The sequence below is a fragment of the Oncorhynchus masou genome, chromosome 18 (genome assembly GCF_036934945.1).
Source record: "Oncorhynchus masou masou isolate Uvic2021 chromosome 18, UVic_Omas_1.1, whole genome shotgun sequence".
NCBI lineage: Eukaryota > Metazoa > Chordata > Actinopteri > Salmoniformes > Salmonidae > Oncorhynchus > Oncorhynchus masou.
In genome coordinates, this window is record NC_088229.1 from 40,944,707 (window position 1) to 40,965,251 (window position 20,545).

Here is a 20,545-nt window from a genome sequence, read left to right on the forward strand (position 1 = left end):
TAGAGTGTACAATTCCTTCTATCATCATGTGCCGAGAAACCACCTTCAACACCTACTTGATTGCGCCTGATCAAATGAACAGCCATCGGAGGAAAGCCAAGTACCACTGGAACAAGTAAGTAGCTAGCTAGCATTTCTGTTTAGGTTCTCTGGATTTAAAAAAATAATAATTTAAAGAGCGGACGATACAGGGACCAAAGTCATGCTATGCTGTCCATAGGCTATTCGATAATTGTAGCTATAATGACTCTTATGGCTAAAGCTGGGTTAATGTGAAAATAATCAATGATAAATAGGAACAAAACACTTAAATAGCTCTATTGGTGAAACTAAATACAATTTCAAATAATAATCTGTTTCTTTGATGTGTGGTACACAGGACAACATTTAACCCGTTCAGCTTCTAGCTAACTCCAGCATCACTGATCAGCAACTACGTACACCTGACTCAGATGAAGGGCAAAGGGGCGTTGACCAACATAGAGCTGTCACAGTGCAACAAGTAAGTTACTCGGTTGGTGGCAATCTACTGAAATTGACCATATTTTTTTAAGTACTTAGATTTACTACTAGCATTCATAGTCAGTCTTCGCAACCACTTCTCCTGTCACAAACATTATACTTGTCATGAACTAGTAATGTCCAGCCTGCACATGTCAGGATATTACATTCAATGTCAACATTTGTTTAGGATCTGACAACGCATGCCACTGCTTTTGTGATAAATGCCAGAGCCGAGCATAGTCTCTCACAGGTAAGATGCTTTTTCTGAACAGAGCACAGCATTTGGTTGGTTACATTATGCAGAGCATTTTGTAGTGGTTCAGTGACGGTTGAGTTAATTCTCAGTGCTAGGTTGTCCACATTGTTGATCCCTTATGTCCTTATGTTAATGAATATGTGATAAGCAAATTTGAATATCATAGGTATACATGATGGTGTGTTCCAACCTCCATGATTGATGACATCCCCACCTTTTTCTTTCTTTCTCTCATTATTTCTTTCTCTCTTTATTTCTTTCTTTCTCTCTCTCTTTCTTTCTTTCTTTCTTTCTTTCTCTTTCTTTCTCTCTTTCTTTTTCTCTCTCTTTCTTTCTCTCTCTCTCTCTTTCTCTCTCTCTCTCCCTCTCATTTTCAGAAAGGCATCTATGACATTGTTGCTGGGGTACAGCAGTATCAATCATCACTATTGGACAACCTCAGGAAGCAGATGGAGGCAGTGGTAAAGAAGCATTCAGGAAGCACATCAGGTGAACTTGAAAAAGATGCAATGCATATATTTGACAATTTCATTGACCCTTTTTACTTAGACAGGACAGTGTTATTAAGAAGCTGTTTGGATGCAGAGGAAATTCCAATTTGCTCGAACCATATGCAGGATCAAAAGACATTTTCATCAAAGACAAATTATTTTATTATGTACCATTAGTCAAAAGTCTAGAACAGTTCTTATCACACCCAAGGATTTTGTCTGTGGTTGAAAAGGGACCCCAGATGTGCAGGGAAAGATTTTTTCATGACATTGTTGATGGTGCTCATCTAAAATCACATCCCTTATTTTCAAGAGAAACCAAAGGCATTGCAGATTGTTCTGTACACGGATGAAATAGAAATCTGTAATCCACTAGGATCCTTTGCATCAAAAAATGCAAATGGTGTAATACACCCTAGGAAATATAAATCCAAAATACAGGTCTAAACTGGCTGCTATCAGGCTACTTGCCATGGCTGGATCAGCAGACCGTCAATCTGGTGTAGATGTAATATTGAATAGAATCAAGGACGACATGGATGCATTTTACAGCGGGGTTAAAATGCTATCTATTAACGGAGATAAAACGATATATGGTGCCATGGTCTCTCTCTGTGGAGACGCCCTGGCACAACATGAACTAGCAGGGTTCAAAGAGGGTGTGGGTTTTGCCTACAGTAAGTGCAGACACTGAGTGTTCTTTTGAGGACATGCAGTCACACTTCAATGAGGATGCATATACTAAAAGGACATTGGAGAAGCATGTCAGACGCTGTGATGAAATGGAAAAGGCGCAGACGGACTTGCTTCGCAACAGCCTGAGAACAACATATGGGATCAATAGAAAGAGTAAGTTAGTTGAATGAGCCTTTGATATCATACAACAAACCCTGCAAGATGTTATGCATGTTATTCTGGAGGGCGTAGCCCCATTGGGAATCAAATGTGTTTCGAATCATCTTTTTGTGTCAGGACAGATTGATCTGGACTCAGTGAATTCTGCTGTTCTTGGTTTCTCTTATTCCCCTCTCGATGTTTGAGATCGGCCATCCCCAATTTCTGTTAGTACATTCAAATCAAGTGATGGTAATCTAAAGTCATCTTGGCAAATGCTTGTCCTGCAAAGGATATTGCCATTTGTTTTGGAGAGTTTGGAAGTCAATGCATAAATACGACTGATAATTGAGCTAATAGAGATGGCACAGATAGTATTTGCACCTGTTCTTACCATTGGGACTGTCTAGGTTGAAGTTACTCATTGAAAATCATTTGAAGCATTGGAAGGAGCTTTTTCCAGACCGCAATGTTACACCTAAACAGCATTATATGATACATTTGCCATCGCAGATAAAGTCATTGGGGCCAATGGTTAGACATATAGCTCAATTTAAAAAATATTTGCACGTCTTTGATCAATCAGAACCTCATATATGAAAGCTGCCAAAATGTTGACCGTTCAATGCACCCAATTTTTTTTTTCAAATGAAAGGGAGATGGGACCTCTATCAGAGGTTAAAGATCTACAATATTTATGTGGAAAATTGAGGGACTTCCTGGATTTCAATGAAGTAAACCATGCTGTATCAGTCAAATGGCTTGTAATAAATTCTAATAAATACATAACTCAGAAGTCCATGAATTTTGCCAAAGTACTGAATGGTAATATGCCAGAATTTGGACTGGTCAAAAACACATTTCTTGTTGATTCTAGGCTTTATTGTTTGGAATATCAACCATTTCAAACTATAACCTTTGATAGAAACTTCATGGCTTATCAAGTTGAGGTCCCAAACCTTGCACAGGCCACTGAGTTAGTGGATGCTGAAAAGCTGGTTGATTTGACCTCTTATTACACAATTAGCAACAAGAGTCAAACTTATGTACAAGTCAAATACCATCTTGGGGATGTAATAGAATTGTACAACAGTTCAAATGACTCATAGTGTGTTCCTCAGATATGAAAAGTGTATTGTCTTTGTTCTATACTGTATTTTGTCTACAAAATTGCTGTGCTGTGTATAAGATTGACAATAAAACAATGAATTCAATTTGGTCATTATCTGATCTTAATATGTGGTGATGAAAAGGATAAGATGCTTGAAATAAGAAATTCTGACAGTTTTGTACGTGTCAGTGTTGATTAAACAGCTTTATAATTCTGGAAATTCTAGTATCGAGCATAAAGTTACTCAGAACCAGTAATACAATCTCAGTAACAAGTTATATTATCCTATTAAGATAATTAAGGACAAAAAAGCTTGAAACAAGTGAAATGCTACAACATAAAAACGGGCTTATAAGAAGAAATATCTTGTCAGACAAAAAACAAGCATGCATTGCCTTGATTTAAGATATTTAATCTTACTTAGATTTGAATTTTTGCAGTGTAACTAATCTGATCTGTTTAATTTAGTCTTATTTTTGTCAAGTTGAACATAACCTACATTGGGTCATTCTCTGTGTGTGTGTGTGTGTGTGTGTGTCTATTTTGCCTGTTTGTGGAGGTTGACACATTGCTCTATACATTTCCAAGCATTATTGGTTATTGTGTGTAGATGTATTTAATACATTTTAAAATTAACTCTCCACCACTTAACTGGACATGGGCAGGATGGAAAGAGAAAGTGTATCATGGATTTAAATCTTTTTGTCAAGTTTACAATCCTGGGTTACAAGTTTAACATAACCTAGATCGGGTCATATGCAAAAACAGGTCATTGTTTTTTCCATTCAAAAACAGGTTATTTCCAAGTAGAAATCTTTACCCATGTCCATGATTTCTCTGCATCTGTCTCTGGACAGATCTATCTCTGGATGTTTTCTTATTCTCACCTCAGCGGCAATGAGCTCCAGTCCTCTGCACTGCCGGGTCCTTCTCTTACTACAGTAGGGTCCACATCTCTGGGTCATCTCTGACTAGGCTGTCCTGGCCTGTCCATAGCTTCACACCGGCTTGAAGCACGCTTGGACACCTGCAGCAGAGTCTTCCCCTCTCACCCCACAGACCCAGGGCCTCGAGAGGCTGGGGAGTGGAGGTTATCTTACTGTATTTAGCCTGTTTTAAAAACATTTTTTTTTACTGGTAAATAAAAAAGAGATCATTGGAATAACAAAATATATTACTGTGCAGGGGAGAGAGATACAAAGTTATCAAGGTTTGTTTGTTTACTGAAGGCCAAAACCACTGCTGCATGCTAATATGTAACATCTGTTGCTTTGGCCTGATAGTAGGAGTATTTAGCCAAATAAGAGTTGATTAAAACTGATAGAATAAGCCTGTCTAATTAGCTAGGTCTCAGTAGTCTGAGTGTAATAAGGGTGATTTTCACAATAAAGAGGATTTCTATACAACAAGTAGAAGTCGAACAGCCAAACCTCAGACGAATCACTCAGGGTTATTCAAGGTAACAAATCAAGAAAGGCCATAACCATGCATCTCCCAAATAAATGAAATGACAAACTTATAGTTGCAATATGCCTATTCAAAACAGTGAAAGACAGCGACAATACGATTAGAGTGCAATTCGATGATCATAACAGTGATGTTTTAGCCTTATATTCGTCTCTATAAACTGCATTGTTAGTTGGTTAAAAAACGCTTCACCCGATTGTAATAGCAGGTGAGTAAACACTCACTCACACAATTTCTTCGCAGGGATAGAGAAAGCATGTCGAGAGAGTAAACAGTTTCTTAAGATGCAGGTGAAAGTGAAATATGGACGGGACTGTAACGTGTTCACATTGAGCATCAATTCCCACTAAGACAATTCCGGATCATTGCTTCAGTCCAGGCAGCTGCTTTATTTCTGTCTATTACAGTTTATTTCCTTATTAATGTTGTTGTCCCTAACTCATTAGGAAACCTAGTGTGTGATGTATGAGCTTAATAACACTTTTAAAAAACGAGGCCTAATTTCTTTGAGGGCTAGTTACACCCTAACACAGTGGTCTGAAACCCCTGGTTTACAAGCCACATCAAGCAAGCAAATCCCATTACGCTTGCAAAGTGACATGATCCTATTGGAATATAGCCAGGGTGAGGTTATCCAACAATTTGAACTTTTAATAACCCGCAACCTGCATTGACAAAAACTGATTGGATAGTGAAGATGGATTATTGAGACTACCTAAATCATATAAATGGAAACAGCAATCTCAGTAATCTCCCGTGGACAGATAAACATAACTGGCACTATAGAATCTGTATGCATGGTATAAATCCATGACTGTTGCATTTAACATGTGACCCGCATAGACCTACACATAATAAAACATAGGCCAATACAGTGCATTCAGGAAACTTTTTCCACATTTTTGTTCCGTTACAGCCTTATTCTAAAATGGATTAAATATTTTTTCCCCCTCATCAATCTGCACACAATATCCCATAATGGCAAAAACAGTTTTTTAAACATCTTATAAAAAATGTCAAACAAATACCTTATTTACATGAGTATTCAGACCATTTGCTATGAGACTCAAAATTAAGCTCAGGTGCATCCTGTTTCCATTGATCATCCTTGAGATGTTTCTACAACCTGACTGGAGTCCACCTGTGGTAAATTCAATTGATTGGACATGATTTGGAAAGGTATACACCTTTCTATATAAGATCCCACAGTGCATGTCAGAGCAAAAACCAAGCCATGAGGTCAAAGGAATTGTCCGTAGAGCTGCGAGACAGGATTGTGTCGAGGCACAGATCTGGGGAAGGGTACCAAAACATTTCTGCTGCATTGAAGGTCCCCAAGAACACAGTGGCCTCCATCATTCTTAAATTGAAAAAGTTTGGAAACACCAAGACTCTTCCTAGAGCTGGCCGCCCGGCCAAACTGAGCAATTGGGGGAGAAGGGCCTTGGTCAGGGAGGGGACCAAGAACCCTATGGTCACTCTGACAGAGCTCCAGAGTACCTCTGTGGAGATGGGAGAACCTTCCAGAAGGACAACCATCTCTGCAGCACTCCACCGATCAGGCCTTTATGTTAGAGTGGCCAGATGGAAGCCACTCCTCAGTGGACTGATAATCATGACTCTGCGTTCACGTTCAAGTGGAGAAGCATGTTTCATGATTTCTGAAAGTGCTGAATAAAAACATTGTTGTGGTGCTGACCATTGTCTCTTAATGTACTTGTTAGGAGAATTAAGTTCTCAGGGTTCATGAACTGAACTTCAATGAAAATACTCAGTCTGTACCCAGAGTTTGTAAGGGTCTGGGAGAAATGAAACAGACGGAGACCAGTGAAAGAATAGTCAGTGACGTTTATTCTCGAGAGCTCTAGCCATCATCTCATGTACATTGGTTTATATACCTCTCATTTCATCATAAATGTCCCCCTTCTCAGACAATGACAAAGCTGCTTTTCAATTCCAACACATACATATTGCTTATCATATGCTACCACATTTTACACAATCTACTGCAAGCCCAAGGGTTTCTCTAGTCTTTATTCATAAAATCCCATAACAGTACTGAAACTGCCTTTAAGGTCCTCGATTAGGTCAATATAATCAGTGATTGATACATAGGGGGACTGGAGGCCCTTCATGGTGAAATCACTGATATCAAATAACTTGGAATATTGTCCAACATCCTTTTCAATACACAGTGTCTTGGAAAAATGTTACAGTGAGCTTTGTTTTACTTGTTTTTGCCAAGTTGGCTAGTGAGTATTAGCTAGCTAGCGCAACAGTGACTAGCCTACTCAGTGCAGCCTAGCCTACACAGCGATAGCTGCTGTTTACTGCACATGGTATCAGTACACATTATTTTGAAATTGATTAGCTGATTGTTTTTTTTGTTTTTTTACAATATATTTTTATAGTTTTTGTTCCCTGTAAATAATCAAGGATAATTCATATTCATTACACATGCCTACATTAAATGGATTTTACGTACAGCACTAGATTTTATGAAAGACGTTGAGTGTCCTGAAAGGCATCTGTAAAGTAAAATGTATTATTATTACTATTTATTATTAATATGTCAATATATATCCCTGTTGTTTTTCCAACCTCCTCCATACTCTTTACTATGAATTCTATCTGATGGCCAGTGGTTGACATGGAATGAAATAGGTGCTGGTACTCATTTTGGGTGCAGGTACCGTTTATAATTAGATGCAGGATCTCTTCAATAGTTTTGCGCTAATATTCTGTAGGAGGTGGCAGGAAGCCTAGGGGTTAAGAGTGTTCCTCCTGTAAGTCTCTATGGATAAGAGCGTACACTAAATGTAAATGTAAAATGAGATGCAGGAACTAAAGCAGAAGAAAATTTGAGCTGCCAGTATTTAGTTCCGGTGAGCTCCTGACCAAGTCAATTACTGTGCTTAGATAAAAAGACAAATAATGTCCCATTTGGAACACTGACAAAGAGAGCATCATTTATATACAGTTGAAGTCGGAAGTTGACATACACTAGGTTGGAGTCATTAAAATTTGTTTTTCAAACACTCCACAAATTTCTTGTTAACAAACTATAGTTTTGGCAAGTCGGTTAGGACATCTACTTGCATGACACAAGTCATTTTTCCAACAATTGTTTACAGAAAGATTATTAAACTTATAATGCACTGTATCAGTGAAGATGCTGGAGGAAACAGGTACAAAAGTATCTATATCCACAGTAAAACGAGTCCTATATCGACAGAACCTGCTCAGCAAGGAAGAAGCCACTAATCCAAAACCGCCATAAAAAAGCCAGAGTACGGTTTGCAACTGCACATGGGGACAAAGATAATTATGTGGGTATATTGAAGCAACATCTCAAGATAGGAAGATAAAGCTTGGTCGCAAATGGGTTTTCCAAATGGACAAATTACGTTCAAAGTTGTGGCAAAATGGCTTAAGGACAACAAGGTCAAGGTATATTGGAGTGGCCATCACAAAGCCCTGACCTCAATCCTATAGAAAATTTGTGGGCAGATCTGAAAAAGTGTGTGCGAGCAAGGAGGCCTACAAACCTGACTCTGTTACACCAGCTCTGTCAGGAAGAATGGGCCAAAATTCCCCAAACTTATTGTGGGAAGCTTGTGGAAGGCTACCTGAAAAGTTTGACCCAAGTTAAACCATTTAAAGGCAATGCTACCAAGTACTAATTGAATGTATGTAAACTTCTGACCCACTAGGAATGTGATGAAATAAATAAAAGCTGAAATAAATAGTTCTTTCTACTATTATTCTGACATTTCCTATTCTTAATATAAAGTGGTGATCCTAACTGACTTAAGACAGGGAATTGTTACTAGTATTACATTTCAGTGATTGTGAAAAACTGAGTTTAAATGTAATTTGCCTAAGGTGTATGTAAACTTCCAGCTGTGTGTGTATATATATATATATATATATATATACACAGTGTCTTGCGAAAGTATTCGGCCCCCTTGAACTTTGCGACCTTTTGCCACATTTCAGGCTTCAAACATAAAGATATAAAACTGTATTTTTTTTGTGAAGAATCAACAACAAGTCACGGTATCTCTGTGAAATTGCAATTGTGTTCGTTGTCCGTAGCTTATACCTGCCCATAACATAAACCCACTGCCACAATGGGGTATTCTGTCCCCAACGTTCACATCAGAAAACTGCTCACCCTACACACCACCATACACACTGTCTGCCATCTGCCAGGTAAAGTTAAAAATGTCATTTATACATGAAGAGCACACTTCTCCAGGGTTCCAGGTGCCATCGAAGGAGAGCATTTGCCCACTGAGTCACTTACAACACCAAACTGCAGTCAGGTGAAAACCCTGGTGACGATGATGAGCACACAGATGAGCTTTCCTGAGATGGTTTCTGACAGTTTGTGCAGATATTCTTCGGTTGTGCAAACGCAGTTTCATCAGCTGTCCGGTTGGCTGGTCTCAAACGATCTCGCAGGTGAAGAAGCCGGATGTGGATGTCCTGGGCTGGCGTGATTACACATGGTCTGCGGTTGTGAGGCCGGTTGGATGTGCTGTCAAATTCTCTAAAATGATGTTGGAGGTGGCTTATGGTAGAGAAATGAACATTTAATTACCTGGCAACAGCTCGGATGGACATGCCTGCAGTCAGCATGCCACTTGCACACTAACTCAAAACTTGAGACATCTGTGGCATTGTGTTGTGTGACAAAACTGCACATTTTAGTCTGGCCTTTTATTGTCCCCAGCACGAGGTTCACCTGTGTACTGATCATGCTGTTTAATCAGCTTCTTGATATGCCACACCTGTCAGGTGGATGGAGTATCTTGGCAAAAGAAAAATTATTAATAACAGGGATGAAAACAAATGTGTGCACAACATTTGAGAGAAATAATGTTTTTGTTCATATGGAACATTCCTGGGATATTTTATTTCAGCTCGTGAAACATGGGACCAACACTTTACATGTTGTGTTCATATTTTTGTTCAGTGTGTATATACAGTGCCTTGCAAAAGTATTCGGCCCCCTTGAACTTTGCGACCTTTTGCCACATTTCAGGCTTCAAACATAAAGATATAAAACTGTATTTTTTTGTGAAGAATCAACAACAAGTGGGACACAATCATGAAGTGGAACGACATTTATTGGATATTTCCAACTTTTTTAACAAATCAAAAACTGAAAAATTGGGCGTGCAAAATTATTCAGCCCCCTTAAGTTAATACTTTGTAGCGCCACCTTTTGCTGCGATTACAGCTGTAAGTCGCTTGGGGTATGTCTCTATCAGTTTTGCACATCGAGAGACTGAAATTTATTCCCATTCCTCCTTGCAAAACAGCTCGAGCTCAGAGGTTGGATGGAGAGCATTTGTGAACAGCAGTTTTCAGTTCTTTCCACAGATTCTCGATTGGATTCAGGTCTGGACTTTGACTTGGCCATTCTAACACCTGGATATGTTTATTTTTGAACCATTCCATTGTAGATTTTGCTTTATGTTTTGGATCATTGTCTTGTTGGAAGACAAATCTCCGTCCCAGTCTCAGGTCTTTTGCAGACTCCATCAGGTTTTCTTCCAGAATGGTCCTGTATTTGGCTCCATCCATCTTCCCATCAATTTTATCCATCTTCCCTGTCCCTGCTGACGAAAAGCAGGCCCAAACCATGATGGTGCCACCACCATGTTTGACAGTGGGGATGGTGTGTTCAGCGTGATGAGCTGTGTTGCTTTTACGCCAAACATAACGTTTTGCATTGTTGCCAAAAAGTTCAATTTTGGTTTCATCTGACCAGAGCACCTTCTTCCACGTTTGGTGTGTCTCCCAGGTGGCTTGTGGCAAACTTTAAACGACACTTTTTATGGATATCTTTAAGAAATGGCTTTCTTCTTGCCACTCTTCCATAAAGGCCAGATTTTTGCAATATACGACTGATTGTTGTCCTATGGACAGAGTCTCCCACCTCAGCTGTAGCTCTGCAGTTCATCCAGAGTGATCATGGGCCTCTTGGCTGCATCTCTGATCAGTCTTCTCCTTGTATGAGCTGAAAGTTTAGAGGGACGGCCAGGTCTTGGTAGATTTGCAGTGGTCTGATACTCCTTCCATTTCAATATTATCGCTTGCACAGTGCTCATTGGGATGTTTAAAGCTTGGGAAATCTTTTTGTATCCAAATCCAGCTTTAAACTTCTTCACAACAGTATCTCGGACCTGCCTGGTGTGTTCCTTGTTCTTCATGATGCTCTCTGCGCTTATAACGGACCTCTGAGACTATCACAGTGCAGGTGCATTTATACGGAGACTTGATTACACACAGGTGGATTGTATTTATCATCATTAGTCATTCAGGTCAACATTGGATCATTCAGAGATCCTCACTGAACTTCTGGAGAGAGTTTGCTGCACTGAAAGTAAAGGGGCTGAATAATTTTGCACGCCCAATTTTTCAGTTTTTGATTTGTTAAAAAAGTTGGAAATATCCAATAAATGTCGTTCCACTTCATGATTGTGTCCCACTTGTTGTTGATTCTTCACAAACAAATACAGTTTTATATCTTTATGTTTGAAGCCTGAAATGTGGCAAAAGGTCGCAAAGTTCAAGGGGGCCGAATACTTTCGCAAGGCACTGTATATAAGCTCAGCAAAAAAAGAAATGTCCTCTCACTGTCAACTGCATTTATTTTCAGCAAACATAACATGTAAATATTTGTATTAACATAACAAGATTCAACAACTGAGACATAAACTGAACAAGTTCCACAGACATGTGACTAACAGAAATGGAATAATGTGTCCCTGAACAAAGGGGGGGTCAAAATCAAAAGTAACAGTCAGTATCTGGTGTGGCCAGCAGCTGCATTAACTACTGCAGTGCATCTCCTCCTCATGGACTTAACCAGATTTGCCAGTCCTTGCCTTGAGATGTTACCCCACTCTTCCACCAAGGCACCTGCAAATTCCCAGACATTTCTGGGGAGAATGGCCCTAGCCCTCACCCTCCGATCCAACAGGTCCCAGACGTGCTCAATGGGATTGAGATCTGGGCTCTTCGCTGGCCAGGGCAGAACACTGACATTCCTGTCTTGCAGGAGATCACGCACAGAATGTGCAGTATGGCTGGTGGCATTATCATGCTGGAGGGTAATGTCAGGATGAGGCTGCAGGAAGGGTACCACATGAGGGAGGAGGATGTCTTCCCTGTAACGCACAGCGTTGAGATTGCCTGCAATGACAACAAGCTCAGTGTATGCTCCTGAGTACAGGCCTCGGTCAACGCTCATTCCTTGGACGATAAAAGAGAGTCCAACCACCCCTGGTTAGACAAAACCGCGACTCGTCAGTGAAGAGCACTTTTTAATAGTCCTGTCTGGTCCAGTGACGGTGGGTTTGTGCACATAGGCGACGTTGTTGCCGGTGATGTGGGGGTGAGGACCTGCCTTACAACAGCCCTACAAGCCCTCAGTCTAGCCTCTCAGCCTATTGCGGACAGTCTGAGCACTGATGGAGGGATGGTGCATTCCTGGTGTAACTCGGCCAGTTGTTGTTGCCATCCTGTACCTGTCCCGCCGGTGTGATTTCCATATGTACCGATCCTGTGCAGGTGTTGTTACACGTGGTCCTGAAAAAGGGATGTTTCTTTTTTTTGCTGAGTTTGTATACAGTACCAGTCAAAAGTTTGGACACAACTACTCATTCAAGGGTTTTTCTTTATTTTTTATATTTTCTACATTGTTAAAGATGACATCAAAACTATGAAATAACACATATGGAATAATGAGGTAACAAAAAATGTGTTAAACAAATCAACATATATTTTATCTTCTTCAAAGTAGCCACCCTTTGCCTTGAAGACAGATTTACACACTCTTGGCATTCTCTCAACCAACTTAATGAGGAATACTTTTCCAACAGCCTTGAATGAGTTTCCACATATGCTGAGCACTTGTTGGGTGCTTGCCTTCACTCTGCGGTCCAACTCATCCAAAAACCATCTAAATTGGGTTGAGGACGGGTAATGGTGGAGGCCAGGTCATCTGATGCAGCACTCCATCACTCTCCTCCTTGGTCAAATAGCCCTTACACAGCCTGGAGGTGTGTTTTGGGTCAATGTCCTGTTGAAAAGCAAATGACAGTCCCACTAAGAGCAAACCAGGTGGGATGGCGTATCGCTGCAGAATGCTGCGGTAGCCATGCAGAAATCTATTGATCAGTTTCCACATGATCCTAAAAATAAAATTAAGAGCAACCAAGAGCAACGCACACACACACACACACACACACTTGTGATTTAGAAAAACGACATTGAAGGAGTTCTTGGTGATTTCGTGATCAGTGATCAAGATTAGGAAACAGATAAACTCATGGCCGTGGCATAATATGTCTCTTTTCTTCAAATTGGAACTGGCAACATTCCACCTCAATTATTTTCAGGCTTAAATAGACAGGGAATGATGTTCCTCAATTATCTTTGGATGAATCATTATAATGACGCTTACTAAGCTGGAAAGGCTACCACCTATTGACGTGTTCCATAAAAATACATAAATACTAATAAGCACATCAGTCATGAGGATGTTCTATCAATCCAATATTTCTTAGATTAAGTACAACGGTGGGTTGTAATGTCTGCTACAGTGTACTATATGCCAAGCCCACGGGACCAATATTATACAGCATAGCATGATCCCAATCCCATCCATTGATGGCTAATATGATATATCCTTACTATATACCCAGCACATCTCACTGTATATTAGCCTACACATCATCAATGTATAGTATAGCTTTGACTATATTGTGTTTAGGGTCATTGTCCTGTTGAAAAGCAAATGATAGTCCCACAAAGCGAAACCAGGTGGGGTGGCGTATCACTGCAGAATGGTGTGGTAGCCATGCTGGTGAATTCAAGTGTGCCTTGAATTCTAAATAAATAACAGTGTCACAAGCAAAGCCCCCCCACACCATCACACCTCCTCCTCCATGCTTCACAGTGGAAATCACAAATGCGAAGATCATCTGTTCACCTACTCTGCGTCTAACAAAGACACGGCGGTTCAAACCAAAAATCTCAAATTTGGACTCATCAGACCAAAGGACAGATTTCCACCGGTCTAATGTCCATTGCTCGTGTTTCTTGGCCTAAGCAAGTCTCTTCTTCTTATCGGGGCCTTTAGTAGTGGTTTCTTTGCAGCAATTCAACCATGAAGGCCTGATTCACGCATTCTCCTCTAAACAGTTGATGTTGAGATGTGTCTGTTACTTGAACTCTGTGAAGCATTCATTTGGGCTGCAATCTGAGGTGCAATTAAGAGTACATGAGTGTTAATGAGGAATTGACAAAGACATTATTAAAATTATGGGATGATGCCACAAGCTCATTGAAATGTATGAAAAGATAGTTAATCTCATCGATCCATTATCCACTCAAAAAGACATTGGATACAGTCTCTTTGTTCTTGCCCCGAGCCGTTGTGGCCCAGGAGTGTTTCATTGGTAGGTTGATTGTAACATATAGTTGGAGAGTATAGACTGTGCTGCACTATGTGCTCATGTAAATGTGACTGTCAGACACAGCTGAGTGTGAAGTCAGCTTGGCTCCATGTGCTCTGCTGCAGCCATCTGTTATCTGTTTCATAGTTGTCAGCTACATAAATATTACAGCAGCCAAGAGCAACACACACACACACACACACACACACACACACACTTGTGATTTGAAAAACGACATTGAAGGAGTAATTTGCGATTTTGTGATCAGTAATCAAGATTAGGAAACAGATAAACTCATGGCCGTGGGATAATATGTCTCATGAAGATAAACTTCATGTCTTAAAGTAATGATGGACTGTCGTTTCTCTTTGCTTATTTCCTCTGTTCTTGCCATAATTTGGACTTGGTCTTTTACCAAATAAGGCTATCTGATTGGCTCAAACGCATTAAGAAGGAAAGACATTCCACAAATGAACTTTTACCAAGGTACACCTGTTAATTGAAATGCATTCCAGGTGACTACCTCATGGTTGAGAGAATGCCAAGAGTATGCAAAGCTGTCAGCAAGGCAAAGGGTGGTTCCTTTGAATAATCTGAAATATAAAGTATATCTTGAAAGGTTTAACACTTTTTTGGTTACTTTATGATTCTATTTGTTTTACTTCATTGTTTTGATGTCTTCACTATTATTCTACAATGTAGAAATTAGTAAAAATAAAGAAAAATTCTTGAATGAGTAGATGTGTCCAAACTGTCGACTGATATTGTCCATATACTGTAAATCAAATGTTATTAGTCACATGCGCCGAATACAACTGCTTACTTACAAACACCTAACCAGCAATACAGTTTAAAAAATACAGATAAGAATAGGACATTTTAACCTTTATTTAACGAGGCAAGTCAGTTAAGAACAAATTCTTATTTTCAATCACAGCCTAGGAACAGTGTTGTTCAGGGGCAGAACGACAGATTTTTACCTTGTAAGCTCGGGGATTCGATCTTGCAACCTTTTGGTTACTAGTCCAACGCTCTAACCACTAGTAACAACATAACAATTAATTAAAGAGAAGCAGTAAAATAACAATAGCGAGACTATATACAGGAGATTGCATCATCTGTGGATCTGTTGGGGCGGTATGGAAATAGGAGTGGGTCTAAGGTTTCTGGGATAAAGAATTGCATGGCTACAGATGTGAGTGCTACGGGTCAGTAGTCATTTAGGCAGGTTACCTTAGTGTTCTTGGGCACAGGCACTATGGTGGTCTGCTTAAAACATGTTGGTATTACAGACTCGGACAGGGAGAGGTTGTCAGTGAAATGTCAGTGAAGACACTTGCCAGTTGGTTATCACATGCTTGCAGTACACGTCCTGGTAATCCGTCTGGCCCTGTGGCCTTGTGAATGTTGACCTGTTTAAAGGTCTTACTCACATCGGCTGTGGAAAGCGGGATCACACAGTCTTCTGGAACAGCTGGTGCTCTCATGCATGTTTCAGTGTTTTTTGCCTCGACGCGAGCATAGAGCTAGTTTAGCTCGTCTGGTAGGCTCGTGTCACTGGGCAGCTCTTGGTTGTGCTTCCCTTTGTAGTCTGTAATGGTTTGCAAGTCCTGCCACATCTGATGAGCGTCAGAGCTAGTGTAGTATGATTCGATCTTAGTCCTTATTGATGCTTTGCCTGTTTGATGGTTCGTTGGAGGGCATAGAGGGATTTCTTATATGCTTCTGGGTTAGAGTCCCGCTCCTTGATAGCGGCAGCTCTAGCCTTTAGCTCAATGCGAATGTTGCCTGTAATCCATGGCGTACGGTCACTGTGGGGACAACTACATTGATGCACTTATTGATGAAGCCAATGACTGATGTGGTGTACTCCCCAATGCCATTTGAGGAATCCCGGAACATATTCCAGTCTGTGCTTGCAAAACGGTCCTGTAGCTTAGCATCTGCTTCCTCTAACCACTTTTTTATTGATCGAGTCACTGGTGCTTCCTGCATTCATTTTTGCTTGTAAGCAGGAATCAGGAGGATAGAATTATGGTCAGATTGCCAAATGTGGGGCGAGGGAGAGCTTTGTATTCGTCTCTGTGTGGAGTTAAGGTGGTCCAGAGTTTTTTTCCTCTGGTTGCACATTTAACATGATGATAGAAATTTGGTTTAAACGGATTTAAGATTTCCTGCATTAAAGTTCCTGGCTACTAGGAACGCCGCCTCTGGGTGAGCATTTTCTTGTTTGGTTATGGTGGAATACAGCTCATTCAATGTTGTCTTAGTGCCAGCCTCAGTCTGTAATGATATGCAAACAACTACAAAAAATACATATGAAAACTCTCAAGGTAGATAGTGTGGTCTACAGCTTATCATGAGATACTCTACCTCAGGTGAGCAATAGTTTGAGACTTCCTTAGATATCGTGCACCAGTTGTTATTTACAAAAATACAGAGGTAGAGAAAGGAACATTTAATTACCTGGCAACAGCTCTGGTGGACTTGCCTGCAGTCAACATGCCACTTGTACACTAACACAAAACTTGAGACATCTGTGGCATTGTGTTGTGTGACAAAACTGCACATTTTAGTTTGGCCTTTTGTTGTCCCCAGCACAAGGTTCACCTGTGTAATGATTGTGCTTGTTTAATAATCACTGATATATATATATATATATATATATATTATATATATATATATATATATATATTATATATATATATATATATATATATATATATATAGGGGCCTAATAAAATTATTTGAGTTGACAGATTTCCTTATGTGAACTGTAACTCAGTAAAATCTCTCTCTCTCTCTCTCTCTCTATATATATATATATATATATAGAGAGAGAGATTTTACTGAGTTACAGTTCACATAAGGAAATCTGTCAACTCAAATAATTTTATTAGGCCCTAATCTATGGATTTCACATGACTGGGGAATAGATATGCATCTGTTGGTAGAGATACCTTTAAAAAAAAGTTGGAGTGTGGATCAGAACTAGTCAGTGTCTGGTATGACCATCATGATCAATTTTATCAATTTGTTGATTGTGGCCTGTGGAATGTTGTCCCACTCCTCTTCAATGGCTGTGCGAAGTTGCTGGATATTGGTGGGAATTGGAACACACTGTCGTACATGTCTATCCAGAGCATCTCAAACATGCTCAATGAGTGACCTGTCTGGTGAGTATGCAGGCCATGGAAAAACTGGGACATTTTCAGTCTCCAGGAATTGTGTACAGATCCTTGCGAGATGGGACTGTGCATAATAATTCTGAAACATGAGGTGATGGTGGCGAATGAATGGCACGATAGTGGTTCTCAGGATCTCGTCACGGTATCTCTGTGAAATTGCAATTGTGTTCGTTGTCCGTAGCTTATACCTGCCCATAACATAAACCCACTGCCACAATGGGGTATTCTGTCCCCAACGTTCACATCAGAAAACTGCTCACCCTACACAACACCATACACACTGTCTGCCATCTGCCAGGTAAAGTTAAAAATGTCATTTATACATGAAGAGCACACTTTTCCAGGGTTCCAGGTGCCATCGAAGGAGAGCATTTGCCCACTGAGTCACTTACAACACCAAACTGCAGTCAGGTGAAAACCCTGGTGACGATGATGAGCACACAGATGAGCTTTCCTGAGATGGTTTCTGACAGTTTGTGCAGATATTCTTCGGTTGTGCAAACGCAGTTTCATCAGCTGTCAGGTTGGCTGGTCTCAAACGATCCCGCAGGTGAAGAAGCCGGATGTGGATGTCCTGGGCTGGCGTGATTACACATGGTCTGCGGTTGTGAGGCCGGTTGGATGTGCTGTCAAATTCTCTAAAATGATGTTGGAGGTGGCTTATGGTAGAGAAATGAACATTTAATTACCTGGCAACAGCTCGGATGGACATGCCTGCAGTCAGCATGCCACTTACACACTAACTCAAAACTTGAGACATCTGTGGCATTGTGTTGTGTGACAAAACTGCACATTTTAGTCTGGCCTTTTATTGTCCCCAGCACGAGGTTCACCTGTGTACTGATCATGCTGTTTAATCAGCTTCTTGATATGCCACACCTGTCAGGTGGATGGAGTATCTTGGCAAAAGAAAAATGTTTAATAACAGGGATGAAAACAAATGTGTGCACAACATTTGAGAGAAATAATGTTTTTGTTCATATGGAACATTCCTGGGATATTTTATTTCAGCTCGTGAAACATGGGACCAACACTTTACATGTTGTGTTCATATTTTTGTTCAGTGTGTATATACAGTGCCTTGCAAAAGTATTCGGTCCCCTTGAACTTTGCGACCTTTTGCCACATTTCAGGCTTCAAACAAAGATATAAAACTGTATTTTTTTGTGAAGAATCAACAACAAGTGGGACACAATCATGAAGTGGAACGACATTTATTGGATATTTCAAACTTTTTTAACAAATCAAAAACTGAAAAATTGGGCGTGCAAAATTATTCAGCCCCTTTACTTTCAGTGCAGCAAACTCTCTCCAGAAGTTCAGTGAGGATCTCTGAATGATCCAATGTTGACCTGAATGACTAATGATGATAAATACAATCCACCTGTGTGTAATCAAGTCTCCGTATAAATGCACCTGCACTGTGATAGTCTCAGAGGTCCGTTAAAAGTGCAGAGAGCATCATGAAGAACAAGGAACACACCAGGCAGGTCCGAGATACTGTTGTGAAGAAGTTTAAAGCCGGATTTGGATACAAAAAGATTTCCCAAGCTTTAAACATCCCAAGGAGCACTGTGCAAGCGATAATATTGAAATGGAAGGAGTATCAGACCACTGCAAATCTACCAAGACCTGGCCGTCCCTCTAAACTTTCAGCTCATACAAGGAGAAGACTGATCAGAGATGCAGCCAAGAGGCCCATGATCACTCTGGATGAACTGCAGAGCTACAGCTGAGGTGGGAGACTCTGTCTATAGGACAACAATCAGTCGTATATTGCACAAATCTGGCCTTTATGGAAGAGTGGCAAGAAGAAAGCCATTTCTTAAAGATATCCATAAAGTGTCGTTTAAAGTTTGCCACAAGCCACCTGGGAGACACACCAAACATGTGGAAGAAGGTGCTCTGGTCAGATGAAACCAAAATTTAACTTTTTGGCAACATTGCAAAACGTTATGTTTGGCGTAAAAGCAACACAGCTCATCACCCTGACCACACCATCCCCACTGTCAAACATGGTGGTGGCAGCATCATGGTTTGGGCCTGCTTTTCTTCAGCAGGGACAGGGAAGATGGTTAAAATTGATGGGAAGATGGATGGAGCCAAATACAGGACCATTCTGGAAGAAAACCTGTTGGAGTCTGCAAAAGACCTGAGACTGGGACGGAGATTTGTCTTCCAACAAGACAATCATCCAAAACATAAAGCAAAATCTACAATGGATTGGTTCAAAAATAAACATATCCAGGTATTAGGATGGCCAAGTCAAAGTCCAGACACGAATCCAATCGAGAATCTGTGGAAAGAACTGAAAACTGCTGTTCACAAATGCTCTCCATCCAACCTCACTGAGCTCGAGCTGTTTTTCAAGGAGGAATGGGGAAAAATTTCAGTCTCTCGATGTGCAAAACTGATAGAGACATACCCCAAGCGACTTACAGCTGTAATCGCAGCAAAAGGTGGCGCTACAAAGTATTAACTTAAGGGGGCTGAATAATTTTGCACGCCCAATTTTTCAGTTTTTGATTTGTTAAAAAAGTTGGAAATATCCAATAAATGTCGTTCCACTTCATGATTGTGTCCCACTTGTTGTTGATTCTTCACAAAAAAATACAGTTTTATATCTTTATATTTGAAGCCTGAAATGTGGCAAAAGGTCGCAAAGTTCAAGGGGGCCGAATACTTTCGCAAGGCACTGTATATTTATACATATCTTTGGTTGTTGCTCAATCTGATTGGGTGGGCCTGGCTCTCCAATGGGTGGCTACGCCCTGGTTCTGGGTTAACTGAGATTAACATCTCAGTAACGGGTGTAATAAATCCAACTACTAACAAGTTGGATTAGATTGGAAAAAAGTATGATATTTATGTTTGTGTAGTATACGATGAATCAACCAGTCAATGTACAAACAACACAGGTATTGAAGCAAACAATTCTGAAAATCAACCTGCAATAGAGCACCCTGGGAAATGTGATAACGATGAGTGTGATTTTAAGTGGTTTTGAGCAAACATACATTTGTAATTTACTCAACAAGCTTGTTGAAATTCAGCTAAAACAAACCTCAATATTAGCTCAAATTATTTTCCTTTTGAAGTCCACTCAACTCACAGACATTAAGCAATTGGTTAGCTAGGCATTTTCTTTGTGTAGATGCGGTGCCTTGGTTGCAATATGTCCCCAAATGAATAGTGAAAATGTTTAATGTAAGGGCCAT

At 40.3% G+C, this 20,545-nt stretch overlaps 1 long non-coding RNA gene across 1 annotated transcript; it reads left to right on the forward strand.

Annotated features, from left to right (window-relative positions):
* On the forward strand, positions 1–1,736 carry LOC135503697 (uncharacterized). The gene is made up of 4 exons (XR_010449987.1): positions 1–115; positions 380–502; positions 692–754; positions 1,138–1,736. It is a non-coding gene; the product is annotated as an uncharacterized LOC135503697 (long non-coding RNA).
* Positions 1,737–20,545: the final 18,809 nt, after the last annotated feature.